We start from the raw sequence: 14606 nt of genomic DNA, 5'->3' as shown, positions 1-14606 counted from the left end.
TATTTATTAAAAATAACAGGCAGTAACAACAGACCCTTCCCTCACATCTGACACATCCTTTCTCCTCCTTCCTTACAGGCCCACCAGATGGGGTGAGTTTCTTTCTGGATTCTTGACTCTAGTTCACCTCTCTGAGATCGTGATCCACCTAAGGCTCCTGGCTATCTCCCTCTACCTTACCCTCTGTTGTCTAACACCTCTCACCTGGTTTCCTACAACAGCCTTTGAAGTGTTCCTCACCTCCAGTTTCACCAGCCAGATCAGCATTTCGCATTCCTAAAACAAGGTCATTAGCCTAGCTTAAGACTTTTAGTGACCAGCACTGTCTTCAAATTAAAGTCCAGATTTCTTAACCTGGCACACACAGCTCCTATCATCTCTCTGGCTTAATTTTCCGCTGTTTTCCTCTACCGTTTCTTCATACACACTTTCCACGTCTGCTTTACTAAGCTGCCTTTGGTTCACTTATAAAATACTGAATACTGACTATGTGCAAGCTACTGTGTTTGCTGCTGGGAATGCAATAACAAACAGGGCAGACGTGGTCTCTTCTCTCATGAAGATGACATTTCAGTTGGGAAGAAATATTAGTACATTAAGTAACTTAGTACATATGCAGTCAACTAGAATGACAGTGTGATGAGGATAATTATAGGGTACTAAGATAGCATAGAGTCAGGGGGATTTGAAATACCCTAGGAGGCCAGGAAATCTTAAAGAAGTGATGTTTGAGCTGACCTCTGAAGGATGAGTAGCAGCCAACTAGGGGAAGGGGTGGGCCGGGAGTGTTCTGGTCAGAGGGAACAACCATGGTGAAGCAAGATGGTTTATCTGACAAATTGAGAAAATATCGGGCTGGTTAGAGAGGCAGAAGCTAGGCTTCCCAGGGCTTTACAAACATGCTGGTCAGTCCACTGTTTAAGTTGGGGAGTACTCGTGATCAAACCACTCCAGCGGCTTGATGGAGAACTGGAGCTCCCCAGAATCTCTGCTTGGTTACAACTCTGTACTATTCCCTTGCTTGGAATGCCCTTTCTGGAAGGATAGGCATTTACTTGTTCCTAAGCATAAAATGAGAAACTCCTGGGTACTTTTGGAAATAATTAGAGAGGATTTTGAGGGTTAGGACGGGACTGAGGTTCTACAGTTCTAAAGGTGGAATTAAAAATATGTACACTTGAATAATAATAGCAAATTTTATATTACACTTATCACCAGGTCCCACTCTACACACTTTGCATTTGTAAATTTATTAAATCCCCAGAGTATCTCAATGCGGTAGTTCCATCATTGTCTTTGTTCTATAGATGAAGATACTGACCTGCAAGAGGTCAGGTGTCTAGCCGAAGGTTGCACATTTAGTGGTTGGGCTGGGATTATGATCCCAGGCAGTCTCACTCCAAAGCCTGTGCTATCAGCAACTATGCTATTCATCCAAGGAGGAGCCTAGGTTGAATTTATGGTGAGGTTTAAAGGGACATTTGATTTATTCTCCAATCTCCCTCTAGGACTGGGAGCTTTGCCATCCTCTCCTATCAGGCTCATGCTGCCTCTTCTGAGGAACTAGGCAACTTTCAAATTGTGGCCCTCAGTCATGGCGCCAAGCCATGTTCTGACCAATTCTGAAATAATTTGGCCTTAATTTATCAATAGAGAAATACCATATTTCACCCTATTAAGAATTTGTCAAATGTTGTTAAACCTATCAATGTCACACACACACACACACACACACACACACACACACACACACACACATATTTTTTCAGACAGAGTCTTGCTCCGTCGTCCAGGATGGAGTGTAGTGGCGTGATGTGGGCTCACTGCAACCTCTCCCAGGTTCAAGAGATTCTCCTGCCTTAGCCTCCTGAGTAGCTGGGATTACAGGCGTGTCACCATGCCTGGCTAATGTTGGCCAGGCTGGTCTTGAACTCCTGACCTCAAGTGATACTCCTGCCTTGGCCTCCCAAAGTGCTGAGATTACAGGCGTGAGCCATGGTGCCTGGTCACACATATATTTTTACAAATCAATGTTAAAATGTTATAATTAAGAATTTAATAAGCAATTACATAAGCAAGTTAAGTACGATAGCAATGATTGGAGGAAAATATTATTCTATTATTCAACCAATCACCTTAGTTGATGTTCAAGAAATTTCAATCAGAGGGTCAATATTCCAACATTTATAAAAGCTTCAAAGTATCGATAAAAACAATACAAAAATATATGTACTATAGAGACAATATCACACTATTTTGATTACTATGGCTTTAGGATAAGAATTGAAATTAGGTAGTAGGAGTCCTCCAACTTTGTTCTTTTGCTTTCAGAATTGTTTTGGCTACTCTAGACACTTTGTATTTCCATTTAAATGTAAGATTCAGCTTGTCAATTTCTACCAAAAAAAAAAAAAAAAAAAAACCTTCTGGGACTGCATTGAATCTGCAGAGCTATTTGGAGAAAAATTACATCTTATCAATACTGAGTCTTCCAGCCCATGAACACTGTGTATCTTCTCTATTTATTTAGGTCTTTAATTGCTCTCAGAAATGTTTCATAGTTTTTACTGCAGAGGTCTTACAGTATGTCTTTTGTTAAGTATTTTTTTAAAATGTTACTATAAATGATACTGTTTTAATTTCTAATTATTTATTTATTATTCTTATTGTTGTTTGTTTTTTGAGATAGGGTCTCACTCTGTTGCCCAGGCTGGAGTGCAGTGGTGCAATCATAGCTCACCACAGTGTTGACCTCCAGGGCTCAAGCGATCCTCCCACCTCAGCCTCCCAAGGAGCTGGGACCACAGGGTGTGCGCCACCATGCCAGGCTAAATAAATTTAAAAATTACAAAATTTTTGGCCAGGTGCAGTGGCCCACGCTTCCAATCTCAACACTTTGGGAGGCTGAGGCGGGTGGATCCCTTGAGGTCAGGAGTTCAAGACCAGCCTGGTCAACATGGCGAAACCCCCATCTCTACTAAAAATGCAAAAATTAGCTGGGCATGGTGGCATGCGCCTGTAATCCCAGCTACTCAGGAGGCTGAGGCAGGAGAATCATTTGAACCCAGGAGGTTGAGTTTGCAGTGAGCCAAGATCACCCCACTGCACTCCAGCTTGGGTGACAAAGTGAAACTCCATCTCAAAAAAAAATTAAAAATTTTAAAAATAGGGACAGGGTCTCCCTATGCTGATGATATGGTTTGACTCTGTGTCCCCACCCAAATCTCATCTTGAATTGTAATACCCACGTGTCAAGGGAGGGAGATGATTGGGTCATGGGGTGGTTTCCCCTGCTGTTCTCATGATAGTGAGTGAATTCTCACAAGATCTGATGGTTTTGTAAGTGTTTGGCAGTTCCTCCTTCATGCACTCTCTCTCCTACCACCTTGTGAAAAAGGTGCCTGCTTCTCCTTCCACCGTGATTCTAAGTTTCCTGAGGCCTCCCCAGCCATGAGGAACTGTGAGTCAACTAAACTTCTTTCCTTTATAAATTACCTAGTCTTGGTTATTTATAGCAGTGTGAAAACAGACTAATACAGTTGTCCAGGTTGGGGCAATACATTTTTTATGCTAACTTTGTATCCTGAAATCTTGCTAAACTCGCCTAGTAGGTCTAGTAGCCTGTTTGATAAACTCTTTGAGATCTTCCACACAGATAATCATATCATCTTCGAATAAAAACATTTTATTTCTTCCTTTCCAATACCTATTCCTTTCATCTCTTTTTCTGGCCTAACTGCACTGCCTAGGACCACTAATACAATGTTGAATAAAAGCAGTGGCAGCAGCCATCCTTTCTTTGTTGCTGATTGAGTGGTAAAGCATTCAGTCTTTCATCATTAATTATGTCAGCAGTACATATTAGGGCTTTTAAAAAAACATTTATTTATTTATTTTGGAGATGGGGGTTTTGCTCTGTTGCCCAGGCTGGGGTGCAGTGGGGCAATTATAGCTCCCTGCAGTCTCAAACTCTTGGGCTCAAGTGACCTTCCTACCTCAGCCTCCTGAAAAGCTGAGATTACATGCGCATGCCACCATGCCTGGCTAATGTTTTCACTTTTTGTGGAGACAGGGTCTTGCTATGTTGACCAGTCTGATCTTAAACTCCTGGCCTCAACTGATCCTCCTGCCTTGGCTTCCCAAGGTGCTGGGATTACAGGTGTGAGCCACCACATCTGGCCTAAAAAGTCTACCCTTTAAAAATATATACCCTTTATCAGCTTGAGGGAAGTTCCCTCTTATTCATAGTTTGCTTAAATTTTTTGAAGATTATAAATGAGTGTCTAATTTTGCCAAATGCTTTTCTGCATGAATCAAGATAATTTTGTCATTTCCATCTTATTCTGTTAATATGGTAGTTCACAGTTACATATTTTCAAATGTCAAACCAACCTTATAATTCTGGGAAAAATCCCACTTGGTCATGATGTGTTATTCTTTTTCTATGTTGCTGGATTTGATTTGCTAATAGTTTATTAAGGATTAAGGATTTCTACATTTGTGTAAATTTTTAAGGAATATTGGTCTATAATTTATTTTTCTTGTAATGTCTGTCAGATTTTGGCATTAGATTATGCTAGCTTCATAAAATGAGTTGGGTAGTCCTTCCTCTTTTACTTTCTGAAAAAATTGGCATATGATTATCATTACTTCTTTCTTAGAATTCACTAGTAAGACTATAGGGAACTGAGGTTTGCTCTGTGGTGTGTTTTTGATAATATGTGTGTGTGTGTGTGTGTGTATCTGTATCTATACATCTTTTTTCCCCAGCTTATTTGACAAACACAAAGGTCTTCTCAGGTCAGTTTTAGCCAGCTGTCTTATCCATTTCAACTAAGGCATCAAATCTATTGCCATAACGTTGTTCATAATACTCTCTCATAATCTTTTGGTATCTATAGGTTTTTTAGTTATATACTATCTTTAATTCTTAGAATTGGTAATTTGTAATTATCTTTTTTAAATCAGTCTTAATAGGGGTTTATAAATTTTAACTTTTTTTTTTTTTTTTTTTTTTTTGAGACGGAGTCTCGCTCTGTCACCCAGGCTGGAGTGCAGTGGCTGGATCTCAGCTCACTGTAAGCTCCGCCTCCCAGGTTCACGCTATTCTCCTACCTCAGCCTCCCGAGTAGCTGGGACTACAGGCGCCCACCACCTCGCCCGGCTAGTTTTTTTTTTTGTATTTTTTAGTAGAGACGGGGTTTCACCGTGTTAGCCAGGATGGTCTCGATCTCCTGACCTCGTGATCCGCCCGTCTCGGCCTCCCAAAGTGCTGGGATTACAGGCTTGAGCCACCGCGCCCGGCCCAAATTTTAACCTTTTTAAAGAGTCACCTTTAATCTGTTTTTATTTCATTTATTCCTATTTTTGTTGTTTACTTCCTTTTACTGACTTTAGCTTTAATTTGTTCCTTTTTTCCAAGCATCTTAAGTTAGAACCTTCTAACACTGATTTTTAAGGCATTCTTCCTTTCTCATATAAGCACTTCAAGCTATAATTTTCCCTCTAGCAATTTTCTACTAGTTTTGATGCGTCTCACATTTTTTGATTTTCATTATCATTGCTTGAAATATTTTCTTGTTTCTCTTCAGATTTCTTCTTTGACTCATAGATTATTTAGAAGCATATTGCTAAATTTCCAAATATTTGGGGTTCTTTTATGTATTTCATTGTTATCAATTTCTAATTTAATTCTACTGTGGCCAGAGACCATACTTTTTAAGATTTCAGTCTTTTGAAATTTACTGTTACTTTTTGTTTTCATACCACACTTTATTTCAAAATACTTTTTGTTTTTAATGATGCAGTATGTGTTCTTTCTTGGTGAATGTTCCTTTTGCACTTGAAAAAGAATGTTAAAAAAAGAAAAATAATGTATTCTGCAGTGGTTGGATGTCATGATTTGGAGATTTCAAGTAAGTTAAAGTTTTTGAATAGTTATTCATACTTTCTACATACTCATGGATTTTTATGCCTAGTTCTATCAATTGCTGAGAATAGTAAAATCTCAAATTAAAACTGTGGATTTGTGTAATTTCTCCCTGTGCCATATTGGTGTGCTGCACCCATTAACTCGTCATTTACATTAGGTATCTCTCCTAATGCTATCCCTCCCCCTTCCCCGCACCCCACGACAGGCCCCGGTGTGTGATGTTCCCCTTCCTGTGTCCAAGTGTTCTCGTTCAATTCCTACCTATGAGTGAGAACATGCTGTGTTTGGTTTTCTGTTCTTGCGATAGTTTGCTGAGAATGATGGTTTCCAGCTGCATCCATGTCCCTACAAAGGACTGAACTCATCCTTTTTTATGGTTGCATAGTATTCCATGGTGTATATGTGCCACATTTTCTTAATCCAGTCTGTCATTGATGGACATTTGGGTTGGTTCCAAGTCTTTGCTATTGTGAATAGTGCCGCAATAAACATACGTGTGCATGTGTCTTTGTAGCAGCATGATTTATAATCCTTTGGGTATATACCCAGTAATGGGATGGCTGGGTCAAATGGTATTTCTAGTTCTAGATCCTTGAGGAATCGCCACACTGTCTTCTACAATGGTTGAACTAGTTTACAGTCCCACCAACAGTGTAAAAGTGTTCCTATTTCTCCACATCCTCTTCAGCACCTATTGTTTCCTGACTTTTAATGATCGCCATTTAACTGGTGTGAGATGGTATCTCGTTGTGGTTTTGATTTGCATTTCTGATGGTGAGTGATGATGAGCATTTTTTCATGTGTCTGTTGGCTGCATAAATGTATTCTTTTGAGAAGTGTCTGTTCATATCCTTTGCCCACTTTTTCATGGGGTTGTTTGTTTTTTTCTTGTAAATTTGTTTGAGTTCTTTGTAGGTTTTGGATATTAGCCCTTTGTCAGATGAGTAGATTGCAAAAAATTTTCTTCCATTCTGTAGGTTGCCTGTTCACTCTGATGGTAGCTTCTTTTGCTGTGCAGAAGCTCTTTAGTTTAATTAGATCCCATTTGTCAATTATGACTTTTGTTGCCATTGCTTCTGGTGTTTTAGACATGAAGTCTTTTGCCCATGCCTATGTCCTGAATGGTTTTGCCTAGGTTTTCTTCTAGGGATTTTATGGTTTTAGAAATATTTAAGTCTCTAATCCATCTTGAATTAATTTTTGTATAAGGTGTAAGGAAAGGATCCAGTTTCAGCTTTCTACATATGGCTAGCCAGTTTTCCCAGCACCATTTATTAAATAGGGAATCCTTTCCCCATTGCTTGTTTTTGTCAGGTTTGTCAAAGTTCAGATGGTTGTAGATGTGTGCTATTATTTCTGAAGGCTCTGTTCTGTTCCATTGGTCTATATCTCTGTTTTGGTACCAGTACCATGCTATTTTGGTTACTGTAGGCTTGTAGTATAGTTTGAAGTCAGGTAGCGTGATGCCTCCAGCTTTGTTCTTTTGACTTAGGATTGTCTTGGCAATGCGGGCTCTTTTTTGCTTCCATATGAACTTTAAAGTAGTTTTTTCCAATCCTGTGAAGCAAGTCATTGATAGCTTAATGGGGATGGCATTGAATCTATAAATTACCTTGGGCAGTATGGCCATTTTCACGATATTGATTCTTCTTATCCATGAGCATGGAATGTTCTTCCATTTGTTTGTGTCCTCTTTTATTTCACTGAGCAGTGGTTTGTAGTTCTCCTTGAAGAGGTCCTTCACATCCTTTGTAAATTAGATTCCTAGGTATTTTATTCTCTTTGAAGCAATTGTGAATGGGAGTTCACTCATGATTTGGCTCTCTGTTTGTCTGTTATTGGTATATAAGAATGTTTGTGATTTTTGCACATTGATTTTGTATCCTGAGACTTTGCTGAAGTTGCTTATCAGCTTAAGGAGATTTTGGACTGAGACGATGGGGTTTTCTAAACATACACTCATGTCATCTGCAAACAGGGATGATTTGACTTCCTCTTTTCCTAATTGAATACCCTTTATTTCTTTCTCCTGCCTGATTGCCCTGGCCAGAACTTCTGACACTATGTTGAATAGGAGTGTTGAGAGAGGGCATCCCTGTCTTGTGCGAGTTTTCAAAGGGAATGCTTCTAGTTTTTGCCCATTCAGTATGATATTGGCTGTGGGTTTGTCATAAATAGCTCTTATCATTTTGGGATATGTTCCATCAATACCGAATTTTTTGAGGGTTTTTAGCATGAAGGGCTGTTGAATTTTGTCAAAGGCCTTTTCTGCATCTATTGAGATAATCATGTGGTTTTTGTCTTTGGTTCTGTTTATATGCTGGATTATGTTTATTGATTTGCATATGTCGAACCAGCCTTGCATCCCAGGGATGAAGCCCACTTGATCATGGTGGATAAGCTTTTTGATGTGCTGCTGGATTCGGTTTGCCAGTACTTTATTGAGGATTTTTGCATCGATGTTCATCAGGGATATTGATCTAAAATTCTCTTTTTTTTGTTGTGTCTCTGCCAGGCTTTGGTATTAGGATGATGTTGGCCTCATAAAATGAGTTAGGGAGGATTCCCTCTTTTTCTATTGATTGGAATGGTTTCAGAAGGAATGGTACCAGCTCCTCCTTGTACCTCTGGTAGAATTTGGCTGTGAATCCGTCTGGTCCTGGACTTTTGTGGGTTGGTAGGCTATTAATTATTGCCTCAATTTCAGAGCCTGTTATTGGTCTATTCATGGATTCAACTTCTTCCTGGGTTAGTTTTGGGAGAGTGTATGTGTCCAGGAATTTATCCATTTCTTCTAGGTTTTCTAGTTTATCTGTGTAGAGGTGTTTATAGTATTCTTTGATGGTAGTTTGTATTTCTGTGGGGTCAGTGGTGATATCCCCTTTATTATTTTTTATTGCATCTATTTGATTCTTCTCTCTTTTCTTCTTTATTAGTCTTGCTAGTGGTCTATCAATTTTGTTGATCTTTTCAAAAAACCAGCTCCTGAATTCACTGATTTTTTTGAAGGGTTTTTTGTGTCTCTATCTCCTTCAGTTCTGCTCTGATCTTAGTTATTTCTTGCCTTCTGCTAGCTTTTGAATGTGTTTGCTCTTGCTTCTCTAGTTCTTTTAATTGTGATGTTAGCGTGTCAATTTTAGATCTTTTCTGCTTTCTCTTGTGGGCATTTAGTGCTATAAATTTCCCTCTACACACTGCTTTAAATGTGTGCCAGAGATTCTGATATGTTGTATCTTTGTTCTCATTGGTTTCAAAGAACATCTTTATTTCTGCCTTCATTTCGTTATGTACCCAGTAGTCATTTAGGAGCAGGTTGTTCAGTTTCCATGTAGTTGAGTGGTTTTGAGTTTCTTAATCCTGAGTTCTAGTTTGATTGCACTGTGGTCTGAGACAGTTTGTTATAATTTCTGTTCTTTTACATTTGCTGAGGAGTGCTTTACTTCCAATTATGTGGTCAATTTTGGAATAAGTGTGATGTGGTGCTGAGAAGAATGTATATTCTGTTGATTTGGGGTGGAGAATTCTGTAGATGTCTATTAGGTCCGCTTGGTGCAGAGCTGAGTTCAATTCCTGGACATCCTTGTTAACTTTCTGTCTCGTTGATCTGTCTAATGTTGACAGTGGGGTGTTAAAGTCTCCCATTATTATTGTGTGGGAGTCTAAGTCTCTTTGTAAGTCTCTAAGAACTTGCTTTATGAATCTGGGTGTTCCAGTATTGAGTGCATATATATTTAGGACAGTTAGCTTTTGTTGTTGAATTGATCCCTTTACCATTATGTAATCACCTTGTCTCTTTTGATCTTTGTTGGTTTAAAGTCTGTTTTATCAGAGACTAGGGTTGCAACCCCTGTATTTTTTTGTTTTCCATTTGCTTTGTAGATCTTCCTCTATCCCTTTATTTTGAGCCTATGTGCATATACACTTTTAGTTGCTATATATCCCTAATGTATTGGCCTATATATCAATATGAAATGTCCTCATTTAGTAATACTCCTTGGTTGAAGTCAATTTTGTCTAGCATTAACATAGCCATTCCCACTTTATTATGCTGCTTGCATAGTACATATTTTTATTTGTTTTACTTTCAATCAATTTATGTCTTTGTATTTAAAGCACTTCCCTCATAGATGGCATATAGTTGAGTCTTGTTTTTCTATCCAATCTAAAGTCTCTTCCTTTTAATTGGAAAGTTTATTCCACTTCTATTTAATGTAATTATTGAAATGCTTGGATTTAGGTCTTCTATTTTGCTCTCTGCCTTCTATTTGTCTGTTTTTGTCCCTCCTTTCTTCTTTTGTGTTGCTCGAATATATTTTTACTATTCCATATTAATTCCTCAATAGGACTTTGGCTATACCACTTTCCTTTTTACAAGTGTAAATATGCATGCTTAACTTATCATGAGTTAATCATAGTTAATATTGTACTATTTCATGTAAAATATAGAAATCTTTCAATGGTATAATTCCATGAACTTTTCATTCTTGGTGCTATGTTGCAATATATATCTACATATGTTTTAAATCCCAAAATACAGTATTATACGTTTTGCTTGAGTTACATGTACTTTTTAATTAGAAGAAAAAGCATGCATAGTATTTTATATTTATGCACGTATTTATCATTTCCAGTGCTCATTATTCTTTTCTGTAAATTCAGGTAACTAACACAATTTCTCATTAGGCTGAAAATATACCTTCAGTGTTTCTTGTAGTATGGATTCCCTGACGATCAGTTTTTATTCACTTGAATCAAGGCCTGTTTTCATTTTCATTTTTTTTTGGTTCTGCTAGATACAGAATTCTGGGTTAATAGGTTTTGTCATTTAACACTTACAAGATGACTTTTCATTGTCTCCTGGTATACACTGCTTATGATGAAAAATCAGGTGTCATTCATATTCTTGGTCCTCTGCATGTAATATGATAATTTTTCTTCCTGCTTTCAAGATTTTATCTCTGGAATCCAGCTGTCCAACTATCATGTGTCTAGACATAGTGGTTTTTTTCTTTAATTCTGTTTGAAATTCATTGAGCATTTTGGATCTGAAAGTTTATTTCTTTCACACATTTGGAGAGGTTTGAGCATTATCTCCTCAAATAATTTTTTCTGACCCTATGTCTTTTCCTCACCTTTTGGAACTCCAGTTACATCAATGTCAGACTGCTTGACACTGTTTCACAAGACTGAGTCTCTCTGTTTCTTTTTCTTTAATCTTTTTCTTTCCATTTTTCAGATCAGATTATTTCTATTGATCTATTTTCAAATTCATTTGCTCTTTCTTTCATTTTTAATCTTCTGCTAAGCCCTTCCAGTAAAATTTTCATTTCAATTATTTATCTTTCAGCTCCAGAACTTTCATTTAATTCCTTTTTACAGTTATTTGCCTGCTGAGATGCTCCTTTCTATTCATTCATTGTGAGTACTTTAAGTTCTTAAATGGATTTATAATAGCTGCTTTTAGAATTTGTCTGCTAATTGCAACACCTGGGTCATCTAAGGGTCAGTTTCTACTGACTTTTAATATCTTCATTATGACTCATACTTTCCTATTTCTTCAAATGCCTAGTGAGTTTTAAAATTTTACACTGGACATCTGGATGATACATTGCAAAGTGTCTGGATTCTGTGATACTCCTCTAAAGAGCACTGATTTTTGTTCTGGTTGGAAGATAACTTGCCTGGCCTCTTCAAATTGTCAGCCCTCCAGTAAGCAGAAGCTGAAGTCTCATCTCAGTTCTTTTGGCTTCCAGTAGGATTTTCTTTTCTGGTCAGACTCACTGGGTCCCCCTATATGTATAGTTTAGTGGTCAATCAAGAATCTGAGAAGAGTTTATACACAAATAATAAGATTTGCCCCTTCTCAGCCTCCTTCTCTTTTAGGTTTTCATTCATAACTTTCCAGCTTCCCTACCAGAACTGAACTCTCTTCTGATACTCCAGGCTATGAGGACTGAAGAATACTCTCAGAATCTTAATTTCAGCTACTGTATTTTTCAGTTCTACAATTTTCATTTGATTTTTTTTTTTTTTTTTTTTTTTGACACAGGATCTCATTCTGTCACCCAGGCTAAAGTGCAGTGGCATGATAATGGCTCACTGCAGCCTTAACCTCCTGGGCTCAAGTGATCCTCCTGCCTCAGCCTCCAGCGTAGCTAGGACTACAGGCACATGCCACCACATCTGACTAATATATATATATATTTTGTAGAGATGGGGTCTCTCTATGTTGCCCAGGCTTATCTTGAACTCCTAGCCTCAAAGCAATCTCCCTGCCTTAGCCTTCCAAAGTGCTGGGATTAGAGGCATGAGTCACTGTACCCAGTCCATTTGATTTTTAAAATAGGTACTAGTATTCTGATGAAATTCTTCATCTTTCCTGTCTTCTTGATCATATTAATATTAATCATAATTTTAAAGTACCTATCTTATACATTCAGAATCTAGATTACTGTGGATCTGTTTCTGTTGTCTACTTTTCTCCTATATTTCTGGCCATTTTTTCATTTCCTAGTATGCTTGGTAACTTTGGTTGAAAGCCAAAATTTTTAATGAAAAATTTTAAGAGCTCTCAAGAAAGGATTGAATTGTCTTCTGGAAGGCAGATGGAATACAAGTCCATCACTTTGCTCTAGGTGAAATAGGTTTTATTAATAGTATTTGTGAGGGCTACTCAACTTCTCGTTCGTCCTTATTCCTACAGTATAGTCCTGAGGCCTAGGGTATAGCCTATCAGGGGTCCCAGTGGAAAGCCTGGAGTGTTTCCCATGACTCCTACCATTTGCTGTATCCTGAACTCTGACATTTGTTTCCTTGTATCACGAGATCACCAGAATCTTTGCATAGTTCACTGGCCTTTTAGAAGCTGCTTCCCATTTAGTTTCTTGGCATCTCATCCTGAATGCAGGCAGCTTAGCAGTAGGCAAATGTTTCAGTAAGAAACGACAGAAAGATTTTTAGGATTTCTTCTCTGTGATTCCCTCCCTCTGGACTATGGGCCCTTCAAGTCCCTGACACCTTGAAAGCCCAAACTCCTACCATGTCTCCCAAGCTCAGTGAGACCGTGGAAAGCCTACGCCTCTGATTTTTCTTCAGCTTCTATTATCTCGCTCGAGAACTGGCGAATGACTCAAGGTGGGGAAACTAAGGTGAATGAGGGACTCATAATTTCCTTCCCCCTCGTGTCTTAACCTATTATGTATTTTCTACTTGGTTGTTTGATGATGACTTCAAACCAACTTTTAATAATTTCCTAGATTTAATAAGTATTTTTGGTAGTAGAATTAGACCAATACTATCTATTATAAGCAGACAAAAAAATTCTCCTTGTTAACCAGTTTCAGAGGAACTTCTTGCTAAATTTTAAGTGTACTTGGTACACTCAAAACAACCAAAAAGTATTTTCACTCATCTTGTGGTATTCATGAAATAAATGAACCAAACGTATCCACTTCCCAGGGACAGCCAGGCACATGAGCCATCAGAGCCATCATAACCAGTACTAACTGGTTTCCACATCAGCAGTCTCAGAAGAAAAGTTAATTGGTGGACAAAACTGAGAATCAGTTTTACTACCTTTAGGCTATTCAATATCAAAAAATTCTCGAAAGAGCACCAAGGAAAATCTTTTATTCCTCATTGACCTTAATGATACCAATATAAATTTCTTTAACTTCAACATGGTGGCTTCCATTGTTTATATTTACATGTACTTTTGATCTGAGTTTGAGTCTGTTTAAGAGATTCGCATTAAAATCTTTGTATTGGCCAGACACAGTGGATCATACCTGTGATTCCAGAGCTTTAGGAGGCTGAGGCAGGAGGATCACTTGAGGCCAGGAGTTCAAGACCAACCTGGGTAACATAGCAAGACCCCCCCACCTCCACATACAAAAAAATAAAAGTAGTCAGGTGTGGTGGCATGCACCTGTAGTCCTAGCTACTTGGAAGGCTGAGGGGCAGAAGGATTGCTTGAGCCCAGGAGTTCGAAGCTTCAGTGAGCCATGATTGCATTGATTGCAACAGAATAAGACCCTGTCCCTAATAAAAATAAATAAATTTTAATTTATATCTATATGAGTTGGTTAGCACTATTATATGTAAGAACCAATAAAACTACTACTTAGTCTTTGAAAAATTCATAAACAAAAAATTATTATTTTACTAGTAAACTTTAAAGTAGAAAGCATAATTATATAATGGAGGATGTAGTAACTGACAGCCAATAACCTGAAATCTCAACTGGCTTTATCCTTTATTACCCAGTCTAAACAATATTGCAGTCTTCTTAATGTTTTTTATATCTTTATAATATAAAAATATATAATATATACTACAAAAAGGACAAGATCCCCCATCTCTTTTGTGCAATCAGTACACAGCCCTTTTTAAAAGGGCACACATACACCCGTGTGTAGGTGGGGGTGTGTGTATATACCAATATACATAATAACCAATTCTTTTTCATATAATCTCTTAATAAGTAATCTACATGTCTAACAGAAAGCACTTACTTCATGCTAGTTCCTTCTAATTTGGTCTGTACCAAAATTGCTCAGAACTTATGGTAATATATTCAATGAAGGACTCAGAACCCACGGTGATGAATTATCTATTGGCCCTTTAATAAAAGGGGTACTTTCCCAACTAAAAAGTATGTGTATGGCATGTACAT

At 37.9% G+C, this 14606-nt stretch overlaps 1 protein-coding gene across 1 annotated transcript in view; it reads right to left on the bottom strand.

Annotated features, from left to right (window-relative positions):
* Positions 1 to 14606, bottom strand: part of ENTHD1 (ENTH domain containing 1) — a 151484-nt gene that overhangs the window by 12270 nt on the left and 124608 nt on the right. The window lies entirely within an intron of this gene.

This window comes from Rhinopithecus roxellana, chromosome 13 (assembly GCF_007565055.1).
Source record: "Rhinopithecus roxellana isolate Shanxi Qingling chromosome 13, ASM756505v1, whole genome shotgun sequence".
In the NCBI taxonomy this organism is placed as follows: Eukaryota; Metazoa; Chordata; class Mammalia; order Primates; family Cercopithecidae; genus Rhinopithecus; species Rhinopithecus roxellana.
This window is presented reverse-complemented; position numbering and strand designations above follow the sequence as displayed.